The sequence below is a fragment of the Triticum dicoccoides genome, chromosome 1B (genome assembly GCF_002162155.2).
Source record: "Triticum dicoccoides isolate Atlit2015 ecotype Zavitan chromosome 1B, WEW_v2.0, whole genome shotgun sequence".
NCBI lineage: Eukaryota > Viridiplantae > Streptophyta > Magnoliopsida > Poales > Poaceae > Triticum > Triticum dicoccoides.
Window position 1 is genome coordinate 54,061,773 of NC_041381.1, and position 22,997 is coordinate 54,084,769.

Sequence of the window (22,997 nt, forward strand, 5' to 3'; positions counted from 1 at the left end):
AGCGGCCAACGCAATGTACAAGGATAAGGGACGAAGCTGGGGGTAACATGTTGCATTCCTTTTTTAATTTTTTTGCGCCGCTTGCAAAACAAAACACACGTGTAAGTAATATATTTACCGTGTTTTATTATTTTGCACGATTGCGGTAAGTTATAGCTGGGTGCTCACGATTCACGCGTCTAGCGGCGGCGTTGTGGCGCGGCAAGCGTGCACTGGTGCGGTTGAGAGGGAGGGGTTGAAACCGCGGTAAACTCTTCTCCGTAGTTGAGAGGGAGCGGCCAAAGCAATGTACAATCGTCTTTGTAGTGGAGCTGGGAGGGGCAAGGATAATGGACGACGACGGGGGTAACATCAAGGATGCGATCATACCAGCACTAAAGCACCGGATCCCATCAGAACTCTGAACTTAAGTGTGCTTGGGCGAGAGTAGTACTAGGATGGGTGACCTCCTGGGAAGTCCACGTGTTGCATTCCCTTTTTAATTTTTTCGCGCCGCTTGCAAAACAAAACGCATGTGTAAGTAATATATTTACCGTGTTTTATTATTTTGCACGATTGCGGTAAGTTATTGCTGGGTGCTCACGATTCACGAGTCTAGCGGCGGTGTTTTGGCGCGGCAAGCGTGCACTAGTGCGGTTGAGAGGGAGGGGTGGAAACCGTGGTAAACTCGTCTCCGTAGTTGAGAGGGAGCGGCCAACGCAATGTACAAGGATAAGGGACGAAGCTGGGGGTAACATGTTGGATGCGATCATACCAGCACTAAAGCAATGGATCCCATCAGAAGTCCGAAGATAAGCGTGCTTGGGCAATAGTATTACTAGGATGGGTGACCTCCTGGGAAGTCCTCGTGTTGCATTCCCTTTTAAATTTTTTTGCGCCGCTTGAAAAACAAAACGCACGTGTAAGTAATATTTTTACCGTGTTTTATTATTTTGCATGATTGCGGTAAGTTATAGCTGGGTGCTCATGATTCACGAGTCTAGTGGCGGCGTTGTGGCGCGGCAAGCGTGCACTGTGCGGTTGAGAGGGTGGGGTAGAAACCGCGGTAAACTCGTCTCCGTAGTTGAGAGGGAGCGGCCAAAGCAATGTACAATCGTCTTTGTAGTGGAGCTGGGAGGGGCAAGGATAAGGGACGAAGACGGGGGTAACATGTCGGATGCGATCATACTAGCACTAAAGCATCGGATCCCATCAAAACTCCGAAGTTAGGCGTTCTTGAGGGAGAGTAGTACTAGGATGGGTGACCTCCTGGGAAGTCCTCGTGTTGCATTCCCTTTTTATTTTTTTTGCGCCGCTTGCAAAACAAAACGCACATGTAAGTAATATATTTACCGTATTTTATTATTTTGCACGATTGTGTAAGTTATAGCTGGGTGCTCACGATTCACGCGTCTAGCGGCGGCGTTGTGGCGCGGCAAGCGTGCACTGGTGCGGTTGAGAGGGAGGGGTGGAAACCGCGTCAAACTCGTCTCCGTAGTTGTGAGGGAGCGGCCAAAGCAATGTACAATCGTCTTTGTAGTGGAGCTGGGAGGGGCAAGGATAAGGGACGAAGACGGGGGTAACATGTCGGATGCGATCATACCAGCACTAAAGCACCGGATCCCATCAGACCTCCGAAGTTAAGCGTGCTTGGGCGAGAGTAGTACTAGGATGGGTGACCTCCTGGGAAGTCCTCGTGTTGCATTCCCTTTTTAATTTTTTTTGCGCCGCTTGCAAAACAAAGCGCACGTGTAAGTAATATATTTACCATGTTTTATTATTTTGCACGATTGCGGTAAGTTATAGATGGGTGCTCACGATTCACGCATCTAGTGGTGGCGTTGTGGCACGGCAAGCGTGCATTGGTGCGGTTGAGAGGGAGGGGTGGAAACCGCGGTAAACTCGTCTCCGTAGTTGAGAGGGAGCGGCCAAAGCAATGTACAATCGTCTTTGTAGTGGAGCTAGGAGGGGCAAGGATAAGGGACGAAGACGGGGGTAACATGTCGGATGCGATCATACCAGCACTAAAGCACCGAATTCCATCAGAACTCCAAAGTTAAGCGTGCTTGGGCGAGAGTTGAACTAGGATTGGTGACCTTCTAGGAAGTCCTCGTGTTGCATTCCCTTTTCAATTTTTTTTGCGCCGCTTGCAAAACAAAACGCACGTGTAAGTAATATATTTACCGTGTTTTATTATTTTGCACGAGTGCGGTAAGTTATAGCTGGGTGCTCACGATTCACGCGTCTAGCGGTGGCGTTGTGGCGCGGCAAGCGTGCACTGGTGCGGTTGAGAGGGACGGGTGGAAACCGCGGTAAACTCGTCTCCGTAGTTGAGAGGGAGAGGCCAAAGAAATGTACAATCGTCTTTGTAGTGGAGCTGGGAGGGGCGAGGATAAGGGACGAAGACGGGGGTAACATGTCGGATGCGATCATACCAGCACTAAAGCACCGGATCCCATCAGAACTCCGAAGTTAAGCGTGCTTGGGTGAGAGTAGTACTAGGATGGGTGACCTCCTCGGAAGTCCTCGTGTTGTATTCCCTTTTTTATTTTTTTTGTGCCGCTTGCAAAACAAAACGCACGTGTAAGTAATATATTTATCGTGTTTTATTATTTTGCATGATTTGCGGTAAGTTATAGCTGGGTGCTCACGATTCACGCGTCTAGCGGCGGCGTTGTGGCTTGGCAAGCGTGCACTGGTGCAGTTGAGAGGGAGGGGTGGAAACCGCGGTAAACTCATCTCCATAGTTGAGAGGGAGCGGCCAAAGCAATGTACAATCATCTTTGTAGTGGAGTTGGGAGGGGCAAGGACAAGGGACGAAGACTGGGGTAACATGTCCGATGTGATCATACCAGCACTAAAGCAACGGATCCCATAAAAACTCCGAAGTTAAGCGTGCTTGGGCGAGAGTAGTACTAGGATGGGTGACCTCCTGGGAAGTCCTCGTATTGCATTCCCTTTTTAATTTTTTTTGCGCCGCTTGCAAAACAACACGCACGTGTAAGTAATATATTTACCGTGTTTTATTATTTTGCACAATTGCGGTAAGTTATAGTTGGGTGCTCACGATTCACGAGTCTAGCGGCGGCGTTGTGGCGCGGCAAGCGTGCACTGGTGCGGTTGAGAGGGAGGGGTGGAAACCGCGGTAAACTCGTCTCCGTAGTTGAGAGGGAGCGGCCAAAGAAATGTACAATCGTCTTTGTGGTGGAGCTGGGAGGGGCAAGGATAAGGAACGAAGACGGGGGTAACATGTCCGATGCAATCAATACGAGCACTAAAGCACCGGATCCCATCAGAACTCCGAAGTTAAGCGTGCTTGGGCGAGAGTAGTACTAGGATGGGTGACCTCTTGGGAAGTCCTGGTGTTGCATTCCCTTTTTAATTTTTTTTGCGCCGCTTGCAAAACAAAACACACGTGTAAGTAATATATTTACCGTGTTTTATTATTTTGCACGATTGCGGTAAGTTATAGCCGGGGGCTAGGGAATATTCGATCGGTGAACTAAAAGATGATTTCTCACTTGTTTATTTATCCGCCCCCATATGCTTTTTCTGCTTTTTTCGCAGTCCGGACATGCACTTTAGGGCATGCCTCTCAGGGAAAGGAACCCCTAACGGAACTATTCTCTCCCGAAGATGTGTCTTACTAACCATGTAATATAACATAACTAGCTGGGCACTTGTCTGTTAAAGCACTAATGACCCCTACGCCTGGTCTCCATGCATGCCCCGGTTCTTACATAACCGGGAGGGTATTCAGACACACTCCAGACTATTGGGTCCGGAGGTTGAAGCGAAAAGGTCCGCAATGACAAACGATCTACAATCCGGCTAGAAAGCATTTCACATGTCATCTTAAATTACATAGTCAATTTGACTGGGTATATTTTTCTTCAATACCATCCAACAGGCTGTCTAATTTACAGTCCTATTGGGAATACTTAGTGGCCAGCTCTACCTGGCCGTACACTAAACTGACAGGGATCTCCTTCCCATCGGGCCCCACAGGTCCGACCTCGGCCATGTGGTTTGGGTCAGCCTTCGTGTACCGCGTCTTCACCATGGCCCAGGCCTCCCTGGCGCCTTGACGGCAGGCCGATATCTTCCATAATCGGAAGCGTCGCCGCGCTCCCTTCAGCCTCTCTACAAGTTCTCCAAGGCCTTCGGGCATGGTGACGGATGGCCACAAGGCTTGGGCGACGCCTTGCATCACCCGCCGAACTCGTTCGTGCAGTTGTGATAGCTCGGGAAGGTCACCCATAGAACCGGGCATTTCCTCCGCAGGCCGACCTATTAGCATACCTACAGACATAGCTCTGTCAATCGACTTCCTCGCCGAACTCTTTTTCGAAGTTCGTTCAAGCACTTACTAAAAATGCCGCGTCGAAGCCGCCGATTCTCCTTTACGGAGTCTGACAGCTGAGCACGAACATCCTTTAGTTCCTTGGCCAGCTGAGTGTTGGCATCTTGGAGCTTATTATTCTCTTGCCTCACCCTCGTAAGAACGCTCTCGCTGGCCTTTAACTGGCACAAGAGTTGTTGCTTGTCCGGATCCACTCCGGCGCCATCTGCACTATTATTGTCAGATTTGCACACATGCTGCACTTGAGAACATACTTATCTTTCAAAGCATATATTACCAGAGGGGGTCTCCTTGGCCTTCCCTGTTGCGGCTAGTGCGGCCTGAAGTTGGGCTTTGCACTCTTCCAGCTCCTGGGATAGTTAGGTATTCTTTTCCGTAAGATCCTGCATAACAAATGATCCTTAAATCAGTTATTCTAACGGTTTCAAGTCTCGGGGTCTACTGACATATATAACCATCAAATTTTCTCACCCGTATGTCTTTCACATACTGCTCTGTGGCTCTGGCTAGACCATTTTGAGCGACACGGAGGTACGCATCTCCGGTATTAAAGGCATCCAATGCCTCTGGGGGAAAACAAGCGTCACGAAGAACAGTCCGGCGATGCATGTGGTTCATGGCACTCTCCACCTCGGAATTGGTGGCAGACAGCATGTTCGCATCCTCTGTTGGAGGAGCATCCGGTGCGCGCCCCGTGTTCGCCTCCGCTTCCGGACCCGGCCTTGAAGCCTGGCCGGTGGATATAGTCCGGCGAGCGCTCTTCTTCCTGAAGAGAGCATGAGCGTTAGTATGCCTTGAGGGCATAAACCCTGGGAATTAAATTGCACGTTGTACCGTTGCGCCGACGTCTCGATCCGGTCCGCACTTCTTTTCAGTCCGCTGGGCCTCGATGCCCCTTGTTGGCTAGCCACCGCGGGCTCGGTCCTCCGCCTCAAGGACTTCCCATGCAAAAAACGCCATTGGTACACGGTGATAAAAAATAAGCACGGATGGATCCTCTTGAAAGTACTGGGACTTCTGTCTAGGTTGCCTTTGAGGCTGGAAGTAGTCCGGGATAATCGGCCGTAATGGCCACTAAGGTGTTGTCCTTACTCAATTGATGAAACACCCCATCAATTAGCTCTACAGAAAAGTCCGGGTCCTCTTGGGAGTCCGGATCGAGGGACCGCTCCGGGTCCTCGGGTTGTGGAGGAGGGCTGTTTATCTCCTTTACAGCCTGGCGTAGCTCCTGTGTTGGAATTATCAGACTAAATACTTAACTATGGGAATATGAGACGGATGGACAAGTTAAAGTGTCCGCTTACCCAGCTCGGAGGATTGTACATAGAAAATCCGCCCCGTGGGTTGACGCGGAGGAATTCCTCCTCTTCTCCCTTGTACAAAGCGGACAAGATCTCTATTAGAGCGGCAGCTGATTCCGGCCCTTTACGGCCGTACCAAGTGGCTCGTCCTCCCCGTTGAAATCCCACATGGGGTGGCCTCTATATTGAAGCGGCTGCACCCCCCGCATAATGCATGTGGCCATGACCTCGATCATGGTCAGTCCGGAATGAGCTAACAACCTTATCCGGTTCATCAGGTAAAGGACGTCCCTGTCATTTTCTTTCTGATGGCTCCGTGGGCGCCAGCTTAGGCGCTTCTTCAAAGGAGCATTATTGAACTCAGGGGGGCCAATCCGAACAGGGTCCGACAGTGGGACATCTTCTATATAAAACCATTCTGAAGGCCAATCTTCGGACGTCTTCTTTGGGGTTCCGGATAGATATCCGGTCCCGGCGATGCGCCATAGTTTGGCTCCGCCCACTTGATATATCGACCCCTCTTGAGAGCAGGGCACAAGGCAGAACAACTTCTTCCACAACGCGAAATGAGCCTCGATGCCCAAAAACAGCTCGCAAAGGGCTACGAAGCCCGCAATATGCAATATGGAGGCAGGCGTAAGGTTGTGCAACTGGAGGCCGTAGAACTCCAGGAGCCCCCGGAGAAACGGATGAATTGGAAATGCGAGCCCTCTTATGAAATAAGGGACAAGGCATACCCGCTCTCCTTTGGAGGGATTAGGGACGCTCTCCGCTTGCTCTCCACCATTATAGGTGGCAAGCCCGGCTCGAACCGGGACCATGTAGGCTGGGGAGAGAAACCCCTTGGCTTGGAGCTCCACTAGCTCGCTGTGCGGGACGGAGCATCTCTCCCAATCTCCAGGCTAAGGGCTGGGGGCGCGAGAGGAGGAGTTGTGTCGACTGGCCATGATGGAATGGATCTCTGTCAAATGTGCTCCGATGAATGCTCGTGGAGGGAAGATGGTGTGGTTTGGATATAAATCCCTTTCTCTTTTATAAGCGGCTCATTTGTGCAGCTAGGGGGTACATGAAAAAACACCCTGGCTTTTCGCATTCGTTTGACACGTGGAAGATGGCCATTATTGGGCGCAGAAGCCAAGAAGCGCAACATTCACCAGAAGCCGAACATTATTCAGCAGGTATATGGAATTTGGAGAAGAACCCGCCTTGCAATGCCGAAGACAAATCTATGCGCCGGACTCATTGTCATTGAAGCCTGGTTCGGGGGCTACTGAGGGAGTCCCGGATTAGGGGGTGTCCGAATGGCCGGACTATGATTGTTGGCCGGACTCCCGGACTATGAAGATACAAGATTGAAGACTTCGTCCCGTGTCCAGATGGGACTTTCCTTGGCGTGGAAGGCAAGCTTGGCGATCCGGATATGTAGATCTCCTCCCATTGTAACCGACTCTGTGTAACCCTAGCCCTCTCCGGTGTCTATATAAACCGGAGGGTTTTAGCCCGTAGGACGAACAACATTCATACCATAGGCTAGCTTCTAGGGTTTAGCCTCTCTGATCTCGTGGTAGATCTACTCTTGTACTACCCATATCATCAATATTAATCAAGCAGGAGTAGGGTTTTACCTCCATCGAGAGGGCCCGAACCTGGGTAAAAACATCGTGTCCCTTGTCTCCTGTTACCATCCGCCTAGACGCACAGTTTAGGACCCCCTACTCGAGATCTGCCGGTTTTCACACTGACAACGGGTCTTTCAACCAAGTTTAGAGGCAAGCATGTGGGGCCAGTGCTATGATGTGTCGCGTCAACTCGTACAATGAGGAGAAGCTTGATTTTACTACTAAACACCTTCTCCCTCGCCCATGAACGCGGTTGCTCGCAAACAAGGACAGGCTTTTGCTTATGGTACTTCTACAACAAGCTATCTCTCCCGCTCGCGGTGGACGGACATGGAGCAGTGGATTCGACATTGTAGAAGAAGTAGTAGTAACATCATTGTTCATCTTCTCGAAGAGGCAAAGAGCCAAGTGCAACCCGAACGTGGCAGTTGCGAACATTGGAGCACCCATATAGCCAGGCTCTTGCATGAGACAAAATTGCTATGTGAGCCCACTATTGTACTAGTACGTACAACTACTTGGTAGTATAGCACTGTAAACTAGAAAGGAGTATTTGCCCTTCTAGAGATTTCAACAAGTGACTAGACTACACCGAGACGGAGTACATATGGAGCAAAATGAGTGAATCTGCACCGTAAATAAATGCGTAGTTCTATTGTTTTCCTCTGCGAGGTGCACAATATTGAGTATACTGACTAGTCTCTTTTTAACACGCAATTACATTTTTTTTGACACAGTACAGACGCAAGCGCTCATATACACATGCATACACTCACCCCTATGAACGCACACACGCACGTCACTATCATCTTGAAATTTATGAAGTCACCATAGGCACCTCATTGTCGACGGGAACGTCTCCTGACATGCGATAGACGCGAGTGGCAGTCACCTCCATAGGTGATTGAATGCCAAGGAGGGAGAGTGTAGCGGTTCCCGAGACGTTGAACGGTCAATGATGCATCCCCAATTACATGCAAAGGGAATTAATTGGAGAAGCAGAATAGAGCCAGCACGATGTGAATGCAACAGAGTTTGGACTCTCATATAAAGGCGCCCCACCACTCCAATCCATCTACTCCCAAGTCTCTGTGCAACACTGCTCACTCCAATCCAAGACCAAGTGACCAGAAGCCACAAGCACCTATGGAGGCGATGGACGCGAGCAGCAGTCGGCTGTGCCAAATCATCTAAGGCACTGGCATGCGGCCCCGCACCATGCAACGTTTCTAGACGGTGCTGGCGACCGCCGGCATCTTAGCCCTCGCCGACGCCGGCTTCGCCTCTCGCATGGACGACATGATGGTCAACTCCATACGCAAGTTCGCCGCCGTCAAGAAGCGCGTGGACGACCTTGCCATACTGCTCCAGCCCGTGCGCCCAGGCTCTTCATTGCCTGCCACCCTCATCGGCCTCCATGGTGACGAACTCTTTCAAGCCCTGGTGGCCCTGCAGGTGCCGAAGGTCGCGACGAAGAATGTGCACCTTGAGGCCGCACTCGCCGCGTAGCGCCTCGCCATGCAAGAAACCGTCGACCTGCACATCTACGTCTACGAGGAAATAGTCTACATATGCCACTACAAGGCAAGCGAGGATAGAAAGATGTTGGCCTTCTTCCAGCGGCTGGAATCTTTGGACGCCATTGTTCAGAAGCATGTCGACCTGGCCACGAAAGCCGCTGCTACTTAGGCGCCGTTCGGTGGGCCGGCGCCCTGAGTCGAGGAGGTGGACGTCGTTGATGGATGCATCTCTTCTTCTTTCCTCCTGTAACCAGCAGTCTAGCACTGCATCGCCTCGTGGCCTTAATGTTTTATTAGTATAGTACTCCCTCCGTTCCCAAATATAAGTCTTTCTAAAGACTCCAGCAAGTGACTACTACATACGGAGCAAAATGAGTGAATCTACACTCTAAACTATGTCTACATACATCTGTATGTTGTATTCCATTTGAAATAGTATCTAAAAAGGCTTATATTTAGGAACACAGGGAGTATATGGCATTTTTATTCCAGTCGTAACGTTTTCACTATGAGGTGGGGCCGCAGTTGAGCAAACCCACCCCGCCCACCGGGGGTCGACCGAGTTTAGAATTAGAAGAGAGAAACGAGGGAGGAGAGCTAGCTGTAGCACGGACGCTATTGTCAGATGGGACTCGTGTTGATAGAATAGGATTACTGAGCACTCGTGCCTCTTTTTTTGAGGGAAAAATTAGTCGTATGTCTAGTAGTACCACTAGTTGGGTTCATGCGACCTATAGCTCTCATCACTTTAGATATCCTTTTCGAACCGCAACTACGCTTCACAGTACATATTTTTTCATGCATTTAGGCTAGTTGTAATGGGAGTATCATAAGCGGTATCATGCATGCCAACTAGATTTTTCGGATGATGTGGCACAGAATTAAATGAGGAAAGAGAGGATGTAGTATCATATTATGATACCGTATGATATTAAATGATGTACTAATTTGTGTCATGCATGAGAATTGAGAAGGCAACCTAAGGTACTAACTTATGATACTACGCATTACGGAAGTAGTATCATACAGTAGTATCATATGCATGATACTAGTATATGATACTACCCATTACAACCAGCCTTATCCTCCTATATGTACTCCTATGCTATTTCCACATGCTCCCATTCGCCGACATGTGGGACATAGAGCATCTGGGTCGTAGTGCATGCACGACTCGGAGCATAGGCCGGGGTACTTTACATTTCAGACCTCACGGATTACATGCAAACCCCCTGCAGAAGAATAAATAAATGAATGAATTACTACATGAAACCGGATTATTTTCGTAGACGGCAGCCGGAGGAGAGAGAGGGTGAGTGGTGCTTGGGCGGGCGGCCCTATGGGGAACAGAGAGGAGTCATGCGAGAGGGGGGGAGCGATCTAGTGTGGGCAGGGGAGATTTTTTTAGTTCTCTTTTAGTGGGCCCGAGGGTAACTAACCCAATTAGAACCTCTCCACCTAGCTAGTTTTTTTAGCTGGGTTAGAGCAAACTATCTCGAACTAACCCCTCATGTTTCGATAATTTGAGGCTATTTCAACCCAAACTAGCTCTAACTCAGGGATCCAAACAAAGATGAGTGTTATTGTACATGCTACAGTGTGGACCGTAGCACATTGTTTTTATGGCCATATCACCACATTGTTCTCTACTGCTGGTTCATTGGGCTACCGTGGTTCGCAATGCTGGTTCACTAGGCTGCCGTGGTTCGCACTCCTCCGACCTGAGTAGTAGTAGTACTAGTATATACCGCAGCATTCTTTGCTCCTTCTTACTACTCCGACATGTGGGGGAGCCAGCATCCGGGTCGACGTGTCATGCACCAGATTAGAGCACGGAACGGAAGGGGGGCATCACCCTGGTCGGAGCGCCAGTAATTCATGACTATAGTGGGTGGTCATATCACAAGTCTTTCCAGCAGTAACGCGCCATCAAATCGCACAACCCGACCTTTCCAGCAGTATCTCTACTCTTATAAAAAACAGAGTTAGTGATGATGGTGTGCCTGCCATCCTGCAATATAAGCCGTCCGATTTATATCTGACGGATAGGAAGGAAAAATAGAAATTTTGCAAAAAGATACCCACACCCACTCAACATTTGCAAATAAGGCCTTCCCTCGTTCATCCTTTTCTCCCACAAGATAAACTACTCATACAAATGCATCTTGATGTTCCATGCAACGCATGGGCATCTTGCTAGTGATTGAGAATCCGCCACTCGCTCACCCTCCTCGCCTCTCTGTCAAACTGCCTACCCAAAAACTGCCGCGCGTACTGCCCGGGAAAAGCCCCGCCCTCAACTTTTAACTACGCGAAAATAGTTCGAGCTTGTTTGTTCTATATAAATACTTACAGTATGTTTATTCACCCGTGGGGTTGTTCAATGAATGGAGGGGCAGGGAGCACAAGTGAACAATACTAGTACTACTACTAGTAGTAAGTAGGAGTCGTACAGTAGTCACCTTAAATACTCCCTCCGTCTAGGTGTGTAAGTCATCTTATGAAAACCAAATAATCCCAAAACACTTAGGCGCGGTGCATTAACTTCTACCTCGTTTCTTGTTTCTTGACATATCAATGAATAAAAGATGAGGGGTGTGCATGCTTTTAATGAGTTGAGACTACAAACACGACATGCAGTGGTTAGTTCATTGCATGCAATGCTATCAATTAGCAAATAAACATTAATGTCTCTCGTTTTCCCCTCCTCCTTGGTCACGGTGCACAACCTAAGATGACTTACTCACCTAGACGGAGGGAGTAGAGAGTTTCTCTTCCTTAATGCCACGTACACAAATTGAAACGCTTGTTGTGGAGAGAAAAAGATATTCACTCCACTATATATATATGCGGGGGCCTGAGCGCTTGCTTTATTAGGGTTGCTCTCTTCATTGTCTCGTCCTCTCCAAATATAAACAAGACAGCGGTAGCGACATTTTCTCTCTGCTCACCGTTGGTCACAGATCCGGCCGGATCCCTTCGGTCGGTGTGTGTAGAGGAATAAAAGGTGCATCGTTCACGCGGTAATCATCGCCGAGGGAGGAAACCCACAGCTGTCGGAGGGGCCCGATCCTCTGCTCGTGCCGTTCTCTCCGACACGGCGCCAGCTCGGAAGGTCCTCCGACCCTTCATCCTCCCTGCCATGTTGTCCACAGATCCGACATGCCACCACCGACATCCCGGCAACCCTCAGGTATAAGTTCTTCGAAAGTGGCCTTGCTCTACTGCCCCAGCTCCCCACGTGTCTGCATGTGCATCTTTTTCTACTCCCATCAGCTCCTCCAAAGCCACCTAAAGTTTTAGTATTATTGGAGGTAAAGCTACTTCATGCATTCAAATCTAGGGCTTTGTTCAAACAACGAAGAAAGGGGGGAAAGTTGTAGCATGAATCTAGGACTTGATTCAAAGAGGAAATAATATGGTGAAAGTAGTAGAGACCGGATACCCAACCTGTCTCTTGGCTAAAAAGGGAAATAATGGGAAAACGTAGTACAAACTGGATAAGGAACATATCTATTATTGGTTGAAAAAAGGATAGAAAGTGGCGGCTGGTGGACAAGTCAACATAGTATGCACAGGATTAGATTTGCTGCCCTCACATAGTAAAAGGTCTCTAGGATTTGAATTGCTGCCCTCACATAGTAAAAGGTCTTAAGATTAGATTTGCTGCCCTCACATAGTAAAAGGTCTCCAGGATTAGATTTGCTGCCCTCACATAGTAAAAGGTCTCCAGGATTAGATTTGCTGCCCTCACATAGTACAAGGTCTCCAGGATTAGGTTTGCTGCCCTCACATAGCATGAACAAACTCGGCATCACCACTTTATGCCTCCTTGTAGGTACATTGTGCTGATGCGTCCACTGTCGCATGTCCTTATACCAAACTTTTGCTGTTGTTAATGTAAGGGTGCATGTAAAATGAAGCGATCACATTGTTACCTTAGGGACATGTCTAACCAATGTTATTGTTAATCTAATGCCTCCAGTGATAAGATGCAATTAAACTGTGTTACAAATGGCACTCCTGCTGTTTTCCCTAGTATGATAAGTAAGTTGTTCCTTTACGCTGCTGAGTGTCCTGGTGTCCCCACGGTCCCATGCCCTTAAACCAACTCTGTAGCTGCTGTTGATTTACTGCGTCTAGTAAACAAGCAATGCCACCATTAAAGTAATCCCATATTTGAGGAATCTCATTGTTGATCGTAATGCTTCTGGTAACATGAAGCATTGCTAATGTTTTAAAATTTCTACTGTCCTTGCGTGATTGCCATGAACATAATTAAGACGCTTCTTTTCATTTTGTATATGTTTGTATATGTTTCATATATTCTTATTGACCAACAACTGTTTACTTTCTATCTTTTTGTGCAGATAGGGATATCCATTTCACCTTGTTGCTATTGTGACCTTTTGGTGAACTACACAAAACACTTTTTTTGGAATGAGTGTCTTGTGCAGTTCAACTAAAATGTTACATGGGCAACATCTCTCTATTTTGGTGGAACTACACAAAATGGTGATTGGAGTTTCCAAAATCTCCGTCAAGTTCTGCTCATAATGTCGTGCAACATTTTATTAGCCTTTGCAAGATGAGCCATCACTGTCACCACAATGGCACTTTATTTTAGTGGAACTGCACAAAAGGATAAGAAAATTATAGTTGCACCTTACATGAGCCGGATAGCCAACCTTAATGTTCCTCAATTTTAGTGCAAGTACTAAAGAAGAACCTGCCAGCTCACAAGAGCAAGTACTTCTTGCTAGCTGAATGATGTAATCTTTGCTTCATTTCAGGTAAACTGCAGAAACAGGCGCATGAATTGAATCATGAAACTCTAGGCAGGCCTCATCCAAGTGGAGCTGTAGGTTGAGTTCAAGGAGGCCACTATTAAAGTGAAACCATGGTCTTCTTGTTTGTGCTGTGCAAACAGGACTACTCAACTACAGATGTTGTGACAGTCAAGAGCATTCGCCAAGTTCTTCAATTGTATGACATGGCTAGCCAAGATGGATTTCATCCCGATATTCACTTTATCAAAAGGCTCTAATGGGTTGGTTCTGAATCTTGCAAGCTGGGAATCAATGAGATGTGTAGGCATCTTTGTTGTACTTATTATTTGAATCTTATTTGTTGGTTCTGAATCTTGCATGCAGGGAATCAATGAGATGTGTAGGCATCTTTGTTGTACTTATTATTTGGATCTTATTTGTTAGTTCTCAATCTTGCAAGATGGGAATCAATGAGATGTGTAGGCATCTTTGTTGTACTTATTATTTGGATCTTATTTGTTGGTTCTGAATCTTGCAAGCTGGGAAACACGGCATGATGATGTAGAGGACAACAACCATAACAAACAGTTAAACTTGGTAGTATTATCTTTGTGAAAGTGCGACAAATGTGCTGATCGTGTGCGTCCTGAGAATAATAATTCTAATTGTCGTGCATGTTGATCATGTGGTACTGATAGAACGAGCCAATGCATTGGTTGTTTTAAGTATAAATTTCTATTAAAGCTAATTAAATTTAAGTAAAGTGACCACTAACTCCTGTTATTACAGTACCAATACAGACCCGCTCGTGAACCGACGTGTGGCCGGAATAGGTTTCTTAATGGAGGCGTTTGAATGCGCCGAGGGTGCATCTTCTGCTAGGCGTGCAGCGGACGAGGGAGGGGTAGTAACTATTGTCGCTTGTACACACTCAGTTTACTGTTGAATCCAGTTCCCCGAGAGCTAAAAAACGAACTGCTGCCGCAGCTTACACACTCGTTCACTTGAAGAGACTCCAATGGCGATCCGAGAGGTGAGCCTGCTGGATATGGCCTTCAGCAAGGAGTTCCCATTTGAGTTCGCCGTTCAGTCCTATGGCTGCACCAAGCTGAATGTGATGTACACGAACAATCCGAACTCGGTGAAGCTCTGCCTCGCTGAGTTCAAGCAGTATCTACAGGACGAGAAAGCACAAGGTTGCAGGACTATACCTTGTGCCCATCCATTCGTCTCCTGACAGGGACCAGCGGATCGCCGTCGCCCAGGTATGTGTGCGGGACGAGGTTCTCATCTACCAGTTCAGTAGGGCCATTAGAGGTTCTGGAGCATTCGCCTGTTTCATCGGCAGCGCCGACTGCACCTTCGCTATGGTGGAGAGAAGGAACAACGCGATGATTCGGCCATCTGGTGCAACAAGCTTGTCGGCATCCAGAAGCAATACAAGATCATCAACAATGGGCAGGAGAAGGACTTCGTGGTTGACCTCACCGAGACCATCATCGACCCCTGATATGCCAACATGAAAGAAGACAACAATACCAAGGACCTGAACACGTGGGAGGTACCTCTGAATCTAGCCTACATAACCTATGCGGCCAAGGACGCATACGCATGCTACGACATGTACAGGCAGATCTTGGACATGAGGGTGTGTCTGCTTCCTGTAACCGACGAGTACATGGACAGCCGCAGCATCATGATCAAGCGTGCCAGGAAGGTCTAGATGTTGTACTTTATCTGTTTATAAGCACCTTTATCATCTGAGTGTTTCATGCATTAGCCTATGTGTCGTAATTATCTGTTTTGTCCGAAATATTTATTTAAGAACCCATTAACTTGACTACTTTTTTAGTGGCTATTTGCTTATGTATGTAACTAGTTCACTTGTTCGTTAAAAAAACTAGTTCACTCGGCTACCGTGCTTTGAATCTCCTTCCTCCCAACATATTCCCCTCCTCAGGTGGACCCAACAATTCCCTGAATTTTCTCCCACTTTCTTTTTCAATGTGAACTGAGTTTTCTCCAAGTACTTTTCCCTACAACCAACTCAACTGTCCCACGTCTAGCCTAAAAAATAATAATACCCCACGTACTATTAACTCATCAAATTTAAATGATATTTTATTTTGTAAGTTGAAAGTTCTTACAAAATAATAATAATTGTTTATATATAACTTGGCAAGTTAACTCCTAGTGATTGCGTACATAAGCTTCCAAAAATTTTACTGACCAATGCAGTAATAGACGTGCAATCATGTGTTTATGTTTTTATAACATTTCTCCGTCTAGCCCAACATGATATTTTCACCCATCCCAGCAAGTCCACGGGTTTTGAGAAAAATGCAAATGGGATTCAAATTCTACCATATATAAATGGGTTGCATATATGCTACATCATTGTTTCACCCAGCCCACCAAATGGACTAAAAAAACAAATGGACTGGCTGACATGTGGGCCAGTAGGTCGTACCCTAAGAAGGCGTTGGATTTACATCCAACGGCCGACATTCTTCTTTAATCTCTCGTCTTCTTCCCCCAGCGCTGCCGGGACCGCCTGCTCCAGCCTTCGGCTTCCAGTGGCGTTGTTTTGCGCTCGTCAGCGAAACGCTACCCCACCGACGGCCAGGCCATCCCTCCACTCCGCACCTTCTATTATTCTCTACCGAGTGTAGGCCCACCCCGCACCCGAATCAGTGAAGTTTCCCACTCCTCTCCGTCTGCGACTCCACTGTCACGTCTTCCCCATCTCCGGGTCGTTCCAGTATGGGCCTCGCCGTCGTCCACCGCCTCGGTGCGCTCGGCGTGGCGTTGTCAACATACGAGAGTCATCGGAAGAGGACTGTATGTGGAAAGGCCGACGGCTGGGACCCATGAGGTCCATGGTTGCAGGCAAGGAAAGTTCCTCCTTATTACGCACAGTACGTGGACTATACGTGGGAAGGGCTTCTGTATTTCGCGAAAAAACGTTCCTCCCGCTGACAGGTCGGACCCACCAGTTATATCTTCGCATGCAAGGAAGTGCCTCCTTATTACACACACAAAAATAAATACCCCCCTGCTAGATGGGACCCACCATAATGGCTGGCTGACTTGTGGGCCTACTAAGTTAACGTTGACTGGGGGCTTTGTCAACTTAGTCAATATGAAGGATTCTAGCTCCAGTGACCGTACGATGTCCATCCAACGACCATAGTGCTTCTTCAACCTCTAGTCTTCTTGCTCCAGCCGCCCAAAGCAGCACTGGTCGTGTCGCGTGCTCCTGCCTCTCGTGGCTGGCTGTGATGCCACGGAGGCCTCACCGCCCCCTACTACTCGCACCGCTGGCCCAGGCCATCCCTCTACTCACCCACACCCCCTGTTATTCTACGGCGATGGCAGCCTCACACCGCAGCCGAACCAGTGAACCCTCGTACTCCTCTCCACGTGGGCATCCAGTGTCGCGTCTTCCCCGGCTCCGTGTCTTCCCCTTCCAAGGCCTCGCCGTCGTCCACCGCCTTGGTGCTCTCGGCGCGGCGTGGTCAATGCGGTCAACGACCGACTTCCATCAAAAGAGTACTGTACGTGGAGAGGCTAACAGCTGGCTCCACGACCACAGCCCAGTTTTTTTGTGATTTTCCAAGTAAGTCACTTTGCCAGGCCTGTTGGGCTGCAAATCTTTCAAGATGAGGAGAGCTTCATTCGGCTGGCCGAGAAACTGGCCTATCAGTAATGAGAAATGGGATGTACATTTTTAAAACACATCAAATCGGCAATTAGTATCAAATTTATTTTTTTTATTTCGAGATTTTAAATTGCATTGATTTTTATGCATGGACAATTTGTTGGATTTATATTGATATACATTTATTTTTAAAATTAGTTTGAATGTGACTCGAAATTTCGGGATTAAAAACAGTTCGGACCGCACCGAGATATGCAAAATTTCGTATAATTTTTTAACCGTGGCCACAATATGGGCTGTAATGCTAACAAAAAGAATATGGGCTCCAAAAAAACCCTTAAGAATTAGCAAATGGGCTGTAAATTATTAGAAATAATGGCAGATGGGTTGTATGTTGTTTGCCACAAATTTGAGGCTTTCCTAAAAAAAGGTTGACGCACAAGCAGTGACTGTTGGATTTCCATCCAATGGCCGTCGTGCTTCTTCAATCTCTGCTCTTCCTGCTCCAGCCGCTCAAACAAGCGCCAGCGGGACTGCCTGCTCCATCCTCCCTGCGGCTGGCTGTGCTGCCGCGCAGGCCTCACCGCCCCACCGTACTCCCATCGCTAGCCTAGCCATCCCTCTACTCACCCACACCTGCCGTTATTCTCCGGCGACGGCGGACGAACCAGTAAACCCTCGTACAGTCGTACTCCCCTCCGTGTGGGAAACAACTGCCGAGTCTTCCCTGCCTCCGTCTCGTTCCCTTCCTAGGCCTCGCTGTTGTCCACCGCCCTGGTGCTCTCGGCACGACCTGGTCAACATGGTCAACGATCGACATGCATCTGAAGTGGACTGTACGTGGAGAGGCTGACAGCTGGGTCCACGGCCTCAGCAACGAAGTGCCTCCTTATTACGCGCAAAATAATTATTCCTCCACCTGACAGCAGGGACCCACCGAACGGGCCACCGTATTTCGTGAAAAAAAACATTTCCCCCTGATTGCTGGGACCCACCAGCTACATCTTCGCACGCAAGGAAGTGGGAAAAAATGATTCGCCCCCCTGACCGCTGGGACCCACCAACTACATCTTCGCACGCAAGGAAGTGCCTGACAGTCGGGACCCACCTGGTCGAAGCATACGTAGCGTTGGCATTCTGGTCGCAAACGTGTACGTACATACTGGTGGATGTAGAGGCGCGCATAGTAGAGGCGCGCATTTGTCATAGTAGAGGCGTGCACATAGCATGTACACGTACGTACAACGGCCAGGGTGCAAGAAAGAAAATACAGCCACGTACGTATGTATGGGCGGGGTCTCTAACGCCTACTCGCGCATATGTACGGCCAGGGCTTGTGTACATGGCTGGGTCGGAACGGAGAAACATCGTCATCGTCGCGTTCATGGGCAGCCAACCAGCTGGGCCGGAACGGAATGCGTCGTTGTGATCATTAGGCGGGCTCGGATGGAACAGGCGATGGAAACGAGGCCTGGCGTACCGCAGAACGGAGGAAACGGCCTTGTGTTCGACCGACCACGTTTGAAACGAGGTCCTGTTCATCGGGAGGGGTCTGGTGTTGGAAATATGCCCTAGAGGCAATAATAAAAGGATTATTATTATATTTCCTTGTTCATGATAATTGTCTTTTGTTCATGCTATAATTGTATTATCCGGAAATCATAATACACGTGTGAATACATAGACCACAATATGTCCCTAGTGAGCCTCTAGTTGACTAGCTCGTTGATCAACAGATAGTTATGGTTTCCTGACTATGGACATTGGATGTCATTGATAACGGGATCACATCATTAGGAGAATGATGTGATGGACAAGACCCAATACTAAGCATAGCACAAAGATCGTGTAGTTCGTTTGCTAGAGCTTTTCCAATGTCAAGTATCTTTTCCTTAGACCATGAGATCGTGTAACTCCCGGATACCGTAGGAGTGCTTTGGGTGTACCAAACGTCACAACGTAACTGGGTGACTATAAAGGTGCACTACAGGTATCTCCGAAAGTGTCTGTTGGGTTGACACGGAGCAAGACTGGGATTTGTCACTCCGTATGACGGAGAGGTATCTCTGGGCACACTCAGTAATGCATCATCATAATGAGCTCAAAGTGACCAAGTGCCTGGTCACGGGATCATGCATTACTGTATGAGTAAAGTGACTTGCCAGTAACGAGATTGAACGAGGTATTGGGATACCGACGATCGAATCTCGGGCAAGTAACGTACCGATTGACAAAGGGAATTGTATACGGGGTTGCTTAAATCCTCGACATCGTGGTTCAGCCGATGAGATCATCGAGGAGCATGTGGGAGCCAACATGGGTATCCAGATCCCGCTGTTGGTTATTGACCGGAGAGCCGTCTCGGTCATGTCTGCGTGTCTCCCGAACCCGTAGGGTCTACACACTTAAGGTTCGGTGACGCTAGGGTTGTATGAATATGAGTATGCAACAAACTGAAAGTTGTTCGGAGTCCCGGATGAGAACCCGGTTGTCACGAGGAGTTCCGGAATGGTCCGGAGGTAAAGAATTATATATGGGAAGTCGAGTTTCGGCCATCGGGAAAGTTTCGGGGTCCACCGGTATTGTACCGGGACCACCGGAAGGGTCCCGGGGGTCCACCGGGTGGGGCCAGCTATCCCGGAGGGCCCCATGGGATGAAGTGGGAGAGGAACCAGCCCCTGGTGGGCTGGTGCCCCCCCCGGGCCCCCCTCTGCGCCTAGGGTTGGGAACCCTAGGGGAGGGGGCGCCTCCACTTGCCTTGGGGGGCACTCCACCCCCCTGGCCGCCGCCCCCCTTGGGAGATCTCATCTCCAGGGTCGGCGCCCCCCCAGGGGGCCTATATAAAGGATGGGGGAGGGAGGGCAGCCGCACCCTGAAGTCTTGGCGCCTCCCTCTCCCCTTCTACACCTCCTCCTCCCGTAGACGCTTGGCGAAGCCCTGTCGGAACCCCGCTGCATCCACCACCACGCCGTCGTGCTGCTGGATTTTCATCAACCTCTCCTTCCCCCTTGCTGGATCAAGAAGGAGGAGACGTCACGCTGACCGTACGTGTGTTGAACGCGGAGGTGCTGTCCGTTCTGCGCTAGGATCTCCGGTGATTTGGATCACGACGAGAATGACTCCTTCAACCCTGTTCTCTTGAACGCTTCCGCACGCGATCTACAAGGGTATGTAGATGCACTCCTCTCTCTCGTTGCTAGATAAACTCATAGATTGGTCTTGGTGAACGTAGAAAATTTTATTTTATGCAACGTTCCCCAACATCTGGCGTACCGCAAAATGGAGGAAATGAACCTCCTATGGTCGAAACGGGAGTCCTGTTGATCAGGAGGGGTGTGGCATACCGCAAAATGGATGAAACAGACTTGTGTTGGAGCGCTACGGTCGAAAGAGGGGTCCTGTTCATCAGGAGGGGTGTGGCGTACCGCAAAACGGGACTCCACAGGATACTGTTCATCTCCACCGTCGACCTCCTCCAGCCTCCACGGGCTACTGTTCATCCACCGTCGACTTCCTCCAGCCTCCACCTGCAACTGTTCATCCACGGGCTCCTGTTCATCCAGCCTCCACCGCGTGCTACTCCACTGGCTACTCTTCAACCACCCCTCTCCACGGGCTCCTATTCAGCCACCCCTCCACGAGCTACTGTTCATCCACCCCTCCACCATCTACTGTTCATCCAGCCTTCCATGGGGTCGTCCTGTTCATCCATCCCTCCACGGGGTCGTCCTGTTCATCCAGCCCTCCACGGGGTCCTGTTCATCTAGCCCCAACCAGCTCGATTGATCGGGGCCCTGTTCATCCAGAGGCAACGCCACGGGTCCTGTTCATCCACTCCCATCACTCACTGTTCATCCAAACCCTCCCGCAACGCTCACTGTTCATCCAGAGAGGCATCATCGATCGACTTCAGTTAGCAGCAGTAGCAAAGGAATCGCTCGATCAGGTTTAGCTAACAGCCATCAATCGATCGCTCGGGTTCAGTAACGCGTAGCCTGCAGTGCAATCGCTCTGGTTCAGTTAGAGCCAACGCCTCGCTCGGGTTCATTTAGAGCCAATGCCTCGCACACACGCGCGTACGTGTACGGGAGAAACGCGCATCGCTCGGCCCCCGACCACCCACCCTAACCGGGAATTCCCCGAAATTTTCCTGGCCCTCGCTTCTACCACGGTTTTTTCCGTCATGGACGGCCCAAAGAATGTCATGCAGCTGCGTCTCCGGCCTGCCCTGGACAAAAAGCCCATTTTCTGTCATGATTTTTTGTCATAGAAGTAGGAGCCCACCACATCTATGATGATACCGGGTTTTGTCACAATTATCGTCATAGAAGTGGCATAAGTATGACAGAAAAAAGTTTCGTTCGGCCCAAAATGTCACAGATGTGTCTTTTTTTTGTAGTGGATGCCGTTCAAGATTTTGGCAACACCTTCCGAGCTTCACATGATGAGGATGTGGCGCGCAACAATGAAGAGGAGGAGGAAGAATCGTCTTCGGAGGAGTTGGCTGAATCGGAGGAAGATGAGGATGAATAGGAGGACGAGGCTTGATTGTTGTGCCTTTCGTTTGTGTCATGAACTGGGTTTGCATTTTGAACTTGGTTGAATGATGTAGTGGGCATGAATTTGAACTTGTGGGCATGAACTTTTTGGCACGAACTTGGTTGAATGATGTTTGTGATTCAAATTATATGTCATGTGTTTTGTGTTGATGTGTGAAATTTATTATTTCGTGTCCAAAATGAACAAATGTGAGGCGTCGGCTGCTCGCGTGTGCTGCACTTTAGTGCGCTGCTGGAGCGACGCGCGCTGTATTTTAGCACGGCTGCTGGAACCAGCATTGCACGCCGTGCCAAACCTGGCAATGGGCAAGCTGCAACCCATATTTTAGCGCGCCGCGTGTTGGGCGCCTGTTGGAGATGCTCCTATGTTGATGTCATTTGGTGCCCATCATATGAGCTTGTGTGTGGATCACATCATAGGGTTAGTTGTATGTTGATAGGACTATGTATTTGAGGGAGTCCTGGATTAGGGGGTGTCCGGATGGCCAGACTATGACCTTTGGCCGGACTCCCGGACTATGAAGATACAAGATTGAAGACTCCGTCCCGTGTCCGGATGGGACTTTCCTTGGCATGGAGGGCAAGCTTGGCGATACGATATGAAGATCTCCTCCCATTGTAACCGACTCTGTGTAACCCTAGCCCTCTCCGGTGTCTATATAAACCAGGGAGTTTTAGTCTGTAGGACATAGAACAATCATACCATAGGCTAGCTTCTAGGGTTTAGCCTCTCTAATCTCGTGGTAGATCCACTCTTGTACTACCCATATCATCAATATTAATCAAGCAGGAGTAGGGTTTTACCTCCATCGAGAGGGCCCGAACCTGGGTAAAAACATGGTGTCCCTTGTCTCCTGTTACCATCCGCCTAGACGCACAGTTTGGGACCCCCTACCCGAGATCCGCCAGTTTTGACACCGACATTGGTGCTTTCATTGAGAGTTCCTCTGTGTAGTCGCCCTTAGGCCCGATGGCTTCTTCGATCATCAAACACGACGAGGTCCAGGGTGAGACTTTTCTCCCCGGATAGATCTTCGTATTCGGCGGCTTCGCACTGCGGGCCAACTCGCTTGGCCATCTGGAGCAGTTCGAAAGCTACGCCCCTGGCCATCAGGTCAAGTTCGGAAGTTTGAACTACACGGACGACATCCACGGGGACTTGATCTTCGACGGATTCGAGCCACGGCCGATCATGCCGCATTGTCACGGTGGGCATGATATAGCTC

General features: G+C 49.1%; 7 non-coding genes and 1 pseudogene across 7 annotated transcripts; all 8 read left to right on the top strand.

Annotated features, from left to right (window-relative positions):
* The first annotated feature begins 355 nt into the window (after positions 1 to 355).
* Positions 356 to 474, top strand: LOC119351255. The gene has a single exon (XR_005169776.1). It is a non-coding gene; the product is annotated as a 5S ribosomal RNA (ribosomal RNA).
* Positions 475 to 740: 266 nt separating this feature from the next.
* On the top strand, positions 741 to 859 carry LOC119351404. Its single transcript, XR_005169913.1, has one exon. It is a non-coding gene; the product is annotated as a 5S ribosomal RNA (ribosomal RNA).
* A 295-nt stretch (positions 860 to 1,154) lies between these two features.
* LOC119351409 lies at positions 1,155 to 1,273 on the top strand (annotated as a pseudogene).
* Positions 1,274 to 1,568: 295 nt separating this feature from the next.
* On the top strand, positions 1,569 to 1,687 carry LOC119351217. The gene has a single exon (XR_005169740.1). It is a non-coding gene; the product is annotated as a 5S ribosomal RNA (ribosomal RNA).
* A 297-nt stretch (positions 1,688 to 1,984) lies between these two features.
* On the top strand, positions 1,985 to 2,103 carry LOC119351407. The gene has a single exon (XR_005169916.1). It is a non-coding gene; the product is annotated as a 5S ribosomal RNA (ribosomal RNA).
* Positions 2,104 to 2,400: 297 nt separating this feature from the next.
* On the top strand, positions 2,401 to 2,519 carry LOC119351256. Its single transcript, XR_005169777.1, has one exon. It is a non-coding gene; the product is annotated as a 5S ribosomal RNA (ribosomal RNA).
* A 298-nt stretch (positions 2,520 to 2,817) lies between these two features.
* Positions 2,818 to 2,936, top strand: LOC119351362. Its single transcript, XR_005169875.1, has one exon. It is a non-coding gene; the product is annotated as a 5S ribosomal RNA (ribosomal RNA).
* A 297-nt stretch (positions 2,937 to 3,233) lies between these two features.
* LOC119351385 lies at positions 3,234 to 3,353 on the top strand. The gene has a single exon (XR_005169897.1). It is a non-coding gene; the product is annotated as a 5S ribosomal RNA (ribosomal RNA).
* Positions 3,354 to 22,997: the final 19,644 nt, after the last annotated feature.